Raw genomic sequence first — 6,943 nt, forward strand, 5'->3', positions numbered from 1 at the left:
TACTGCGGAGACATGTCTTAGCCACAGCCTGGGGGATGTTTCCAGAATGAGATTTTCACTCTGCAGCGGAGTGTGCGCTGATATGAAACTTCCTGGCATATTACTGTTAGATCCTGAACTTGCCCATTATAATTTTGTTAACAATTTTTTATGTTCTACTTGACGTGCAGTATTTGTTAATCAACCAGCTAATAAGAAAGCTCAGTATTTTGAGGATTATAAAACATTTTAAGCAAGATGGCTGCCATCAATAATGAGTAGTGTAGAACATATTGCTCACAGTCGAAGCTATATATGGACCTAGCACAGCTGAGGTCAGGCAGTCTGCGGCTGAGGGTAAATGGAGCAACACCTGTGTCCCTTGTCGTGAGTTGTGTGCTGTAATCCGATTACTAACATTCTGAAATATTCACATATATTGTGCAGTGCGTTGTCTACACTCATGGGCTCAATTCGTGACAGTAAGTAGTTCTAAGTCCAGGTAACTGACGACCTCAGATGTTAGGTCCCATACTGCTTAGAGTCGTTTGAACCATTTTTGAACTGTTTCAACCACTGGACGGTGCTGTGTTATTAATAACACCAGGACACTTTAGCAGTCTATGAGCCAGTGCAGTAGGTAGCACTCTGCTTTGCTTTTGAGAGAAAAATCTGGCCATATCAGTGAATAATTTTCAGTGGGAGTGTAATTATGGGTTTTAAATCTACGTCCAAAGTCGACCACAATGTCGCTGTACACTATTAGTGGAACTAACATCTTTCAGCCAGTTCTGGAGGCAGCGCAGTTACCGAGAAAAACGCTAGAGACTTATGCAGAACAAAGCAGGATCGTTCTACACTCTTGCAAATTATTCAAAAATTGCTGTAGGTTCAATAGTAAATAAACCGAATATATTCATTCTAAGACTCTATTTAGCTACTAATTTAAATAGTACTGTAGGCTTACTATGTTTTTCTTCTAAAGGCCACGGGATGGCAAAAAAGTTCAAATCCGGGTACTTGGCGATATGACAGGGAACCCTTTACTAGAATGAAACTTCTGAAAAAGATGGTAGAGGAAATTACGACTGGACAAATTGGACACAGGGAAGCAACGAGACATGACATTCCAAGACAGACCATTTGCGAACAAATTGAGAAGGAAGAGCAACTGCAAGGCTGGAAGGCCCACCATTCTTACCGAAATTGGAGAAAGATGGTTTGTTGATCACTGTATCAGTGTCAGTGACGTGGGTCTTCCAATACCAATCTTTGACTTGAGTTGCGTAGTTAAATCATATCTTGATACCTGTAGGAGAAAAGTATACTGCCTTGCTGATAATATACTTGGAGGAGACTGGGGAAAGGTAGTTTCTAGGGACATAATTCTGAACTGTCTCACAAATTTACAGTCAATATTTCTAGGAAGGCTGCTGATGTAAATGAGAATGTAATCAATGTCTTTTTAGAAAAATGCAAAGCCGAGGTTGAAGGCGTTCCTTTTGAAATGTTTTCAGTTTTGATGAAACTGGGTTTCGTGACATACCTGCGAAAGAAAGCCCTTGTTTCGTCGGACATGTCGACGTACTGAGAAAACTGAGGACACCTCAAAACCGTGCCTCATTCTCATGTTGTTTGGGAAGGCAGCACGAGAATTCCTTCCCCCTTATCTTATTGATAAGGGTTAGCCTAAATGGACTGACTGTATTCACAGTTCACCTCCTGGAATGCAAATGAACACATTAGAGTGAGATGCTAGAACAGAGTGTGTTTGACAGTTGGTTTCAGACTAACTTCCTCCTGTTTGCCTCAGAGAAAGGACGACGGAGAGTAATTATTAGAGATAATCCTTCTTCTCACATCTTAATAAAAACAATGGGGCTGTGTGAGGGAAACAACATAAATTTCATTTGCATTCCCCCGAACGGTATTAGACTTATGCAGTCTTTAGATGTGGCTTATTTTTCTTCTCTGAAGAATAACTGTAGAGAGATTCTTTGTCAATGGATGCAAATTGCAGATGGAAAGAAGAAACATCGTTTTCCGAAGGGTGTATTTAGTGGCCCACAGTCGAAGATTTTTTAGATGAACAGACAGCTTCTACAAATTTAGTGAAAGGATTGAGAAATGTCAAATGCGCTGGAAGTGTGATAATGCTAGAAATAAGTCTTGTGTTATGAGAAGTGTGGAAACTGAATTCCAGAAACATTTGGAGAAGGTGAGAAAGACTGTCAAACTTCAATGTGAACATCGTCAGAACGTGTATGTTCCACATAGAGCCAGGGATGATATGGACGTTGTTTCAGGGTAGGGTATGCATTAAAAGAACAATCATCTTTCATAGCCATCTGTTTTTATGTAATTTAAAATATGTTTTAACTAGCTTGAACTTTGACAGAACAGTGGTTTATGTGCCATCGACCTGCCCCTTACTGGGCAACCAAGGTATCAGCAAAGAGGCCTACATTCTTGCATACAGGTTGTAATGGTTCATTATTTACGCGACCATTAGGGCATTCCAACCCCAGTTCTCGATACCAGTAATATCGTACTAATTTTCCGCGAAGTAACTGACATATTTTTGTGACAATATTTACATTTGGTACATTAATGTATAGGTACTCCGATGTATCGGTATATTACAGTGATATGGTTCTTGCGTGTATTCATTTCTGTGAGACTGTCATAATCTTTGACTTACTTGCACACAGAGCAGTCTTTGTTTCACTTTGCAGAAGTTGAGGTGTTATTTCGCATTGTAAAAGAGCAGTCAAGTCTTGTGTTTGGTTAAAGTGGAAATTAAAAATATGAAGATTGATGCAAAACTGTTTTTTTGATGATGTGACAATTAAGAAGTATATGTGAATTTGCAAGAAGTCTATTAGAAATGTGGATCGTGAACACCAAGTAAAAAATTATTTCTACCATACCATTATTCTGATCTGGGATTATTTGATGATTAGGAATTTCCTGAAAAACTCATTTGTTAGGTCTTCAAATATTGCTAAAATACAGATCTGTACCTTCTAGCAGTCAAAGTGGAATCACCCTAGAATCAACAAGATGAGCCATAACAACTTCGACGAAATCTACATGGGAATCCATTCAAGATTAAGTGCCAAAATTAATGACTTTTCTACAGTGACTTCATTATTTCCATTATGACGATACCATCCACAGTCAATAACTTTGTTGTTGCCTGATAAAGCAAACATATGCTGCGAGAGCAACATTATTAATCTGATTTCTAACCTACTTTGCAAGTGGTGGTATTGTTAGAAGGTGTTAGTACAACTTAGGTAACCAACACGTGCTGCTGTGAGCAAAGGACCGGCTACCGCTCTGCCATCTCTTGGCGACGCCCCGCAACAGCTGTGTGGGACGCCGTCCGCCGACCAGTAGCAACAGACAGCTGGCAGTCGCATTTGTTTCCAATTTTGACGTCTTGTCGGATGGTATCTGAAGTAACGCTGATCTCAACAACTGTATATACTTTGTTCTGTAATGACGTTGATGTAAATGAACGAAGATTCTTCCAAGAATGTGTAATACTCGTTCTCATGGTTTGTGGCAAATGCTATACAGTTTACAGTAACTGTAATAATTGTTCGTACTCAGTGTATATGATCACTTTAAAATCAATTTTTGTCAGGCACAGATAAATTAAAAGTCTGTGCCTCCCAATGTATGCAAAAGATGGTCTTAGTTTAGTAATCGACAAGTAATCATTTCCCTAGCCATTTGTGACCTTACAAAATGTATATTAAAATATTTGTGTTGTTTGAATATATCTGGATCAGAGCATGTTCGGTAATGAAACATAATTTGATGAGTGCAGAACTTCGGCCCATTAACATAATGTTCGTTTGAGGGCGAGGCTGGAACTACACAACCAGGCAGCCCGGCGTCGCCTTCAACTCTGGACAGCCAGGCCTGCAGAAGACAGCAGGGGGCTCAAGCCACACCCTCTGATACACAGGACTCACGGCGCAACTGTGAGGTCATTGCCGCTAGGTCGCTGCTGCAAACCAGCATCAGCACAAGGGCGTTTACTTCTTTCCCGAAAGTGTAACGAATTTGTTCTCGACTATCAACCGGATTGCCTTTTACGAAGAAATGGTGCCGCTCTTTATCATTTAAAAAGAAACTGTGCCGTTGCCGTATGATAAGCTGCAAAATGCATGTTAAGCTAGTTACAGTACACTGTGATTTCCTTCTATTCTGCTGAAGATCATATGCAAACTTTTACTACTTGCTAAGAAAAACGTTGCGACAGAAACAGACACCTTAGTATGTAAATTACACTACCAGAGTTACTGTGACCGTGATATCTACACTAAAATTTAGTAGATAAGATGTCGTAAGTTTAATTACTTCGACAAAAATGTGATTCACTGGGACATAAATGACTCATTCACACAGAGAAAGTTAAATTATGTTCTTAAAAAAACACTTTCAAATATTTACTGAAAATTGCAAAAAGAGATTATAATAGACATACAAATAATAATAAATAAAATAAATTAAAAGAAAACAATAAAAATAAATAATGGAAATATAATAGAAAAAAAGAATATAAAATAAAAATATCAGCACTCGATATTGCCGTTTTGATATAAATATAACGATGTATCGGCGTTCAGTTTCATGTAATTGAAAATCGATATATTTAGGAAAAGATAACGATGTTTTAGGAACAGCTCTAGATTTTATGGCCGCACTGCCTTGCCATTTGACAGCTAGAGCGATACTAGCGCCCTGAGGGGTAAGAAAGCAATCACATGCGTCTTAAGGATAATGTTTGTTTTTACTTATTCTCTACTTAATTCAGGAAACAGTTGTTACATTTTTGAACTTATCCTTCAGGCGGAATGATAGACACATGCCAGATGCTGGTTACTCACCTATGCCCTGGTAAACTGACAATGTGTGATTCACGATTACAGTAGTAGTTACTGAGAAAGGTCAACAATTGCTACGTGGCAGGATACTGATGACATGAGAAGATAGTGCTCAGAGCCATTTTGCTACGTGGCACAACACAATGATCCGTGTGTCGTTCAGCAGCCGAGAATAGCGCGCGCGACAGACTGCAGAAGTTAGCTAAGTGTGCTTTGTGAGAAGAAGGGTTCACGTCGTTCGTGAAAGTGGATCTGGCTTTGTCAGCGATACGTTTACACAAATGAAATGTATCAAATCACCACACCCTTTCAGGATACTCACTTTCGGAATAATACGGATCACTACTTAATTTGTGTAGCCTGTTGGATAACTTACTTATGCTGATAGTGTGTATACAACCACTGAAATGCTTTTTTTCGTCAAGACGAGCCGATTAAAACGTCGTTATTCGTGAGAACTTGTCGACTATTTCTAGCTTGCAGTGGAAACGTTACGTCCACATGCAAATAGTATAATGTCTCTCATTACAGCCGTATCCAGATAATGATAGTGGAACTTACGTCAATCTTGGACGATTTTGGCCAGGAGCACAAAGGGGTCATATCTGTAGCAATTACGCCTCTTCGACTTTTTCTAACAGGTCGTAGAGATACGTCAGCACAGGCGACAAGTATATAACCTTGTTTTACTTTCCTGCCTTGCTTCCAGTTCACATGATTTTATAATGCTTCTTACTTCCTAATTAACTACCCTTACAGTAAATCGTCTGTCCCTTCTTACCATCTGACAACATTGTGGAGGCAGAAGATATAATCCTAGTGGCTAATGGCTCACCACTTAGTGAACTGTGCATTGTTCTTGCGAAAAGAGTAAACAAAAGATAAGAACTGCACAGATATGTGTAAGTGAAAACTATTACGTACTAACGAAAAGAGATGGAGCACTTAAACGTCGAAAATCGAAACACTACTCAGTGAAAATAAAATTCAGTACACAGTAAGACCGTATTTTCCCACTGCCTATATGCGCCTTGCCTAAGCGAGCACACACTGCCCCCCCCCCCCCCCCGCTCCACTCATCAACCACCATCCTGCAGGACTCGCGAGGCGAGAAACTGCTGGCGCAGGGTTTTTTATTATATCTTCACAATCGATGGCTGGTGACAAAATATGCGCTAATTCTACATACACGATTAAGATTTCGCCCTGTCTCGAGAGGACTCTTTCCAGCCGTTACTAGTCCTCATAATCTTGGAGTATAAGTAGTTACACCTCTTACTGGACAACGCGTGTGATCCAGTTGCACATAGTCGAACAATATCATATACGTTAATTGGCTGGAATAAAAATGTTTTGACGGTATCTTTTGATGATTTCTATTGTGGAAGATCTTAGCACCCAATATCCTCCCCCTCAGGAGTTTAGATTGACATCAGCTGGAGCCATCTGAAGCTGAAGGCCACCACTGAAGGTGCGGGTCAAAACAGCACTGTCCGGATGCATTAAAATAGTACAACTGGCCAGCAACTAGCAAGTGTGATTCACATGTCGGAATGGACACGCATCTCGCAACTGGCGGGATACGTGGTATCCTGCCGTGGGGAGATTGTACAAAATTTTCCCATTTACGTCAGAAGACCGCCATTACTCGCGAGTGAGTTTAATTGTCAATGTTTCGGAGAGCCAGCAGCAACAAAGCTTTATTGCCCACGGGTGGTGGGGAACTGACGGAAAAGTAAATTCAGCCTCTGCAATACTGTCATCTGCATTTGTGACTGACTGCACTCCACACCAGTATAATCATCCGAATCTGACACAGGTTTCGTGACTTTGTGTGGATCGTGCTGGCGTTGCAGTGACGTGGGGAACATAGGTGTACGGCCCGACTGGGAGAAAAGGCTTAACGTCAGCAGGGCTCGTTGGGCGAGGTTTTGTCATCCAGCAGTGTTGTATACGACTGGGATGACGTGAGAGAGTGACGAGCGCATTCTCAGGTGTCCAATACTTATTCTTTGGTAAAATGTGCTAAAAGGGGCATAATTATGGAATACGATGTTGGTGAG

Source organism: Schistocerca cancellata, chromosome 11 (assembly GCF_023864275.1).
Source record: "Schistocerca cancellata isolate TAMUIC-IGC-003103 chromosome 11, iqSchCanc2.1, whole genome shotgun sequence".
NCBI lineage: Eukaryota > Metazoa > Arthropoda > Insecta > Orthoptera > Acrididae > Schistocerca > Schistocerca cancellata.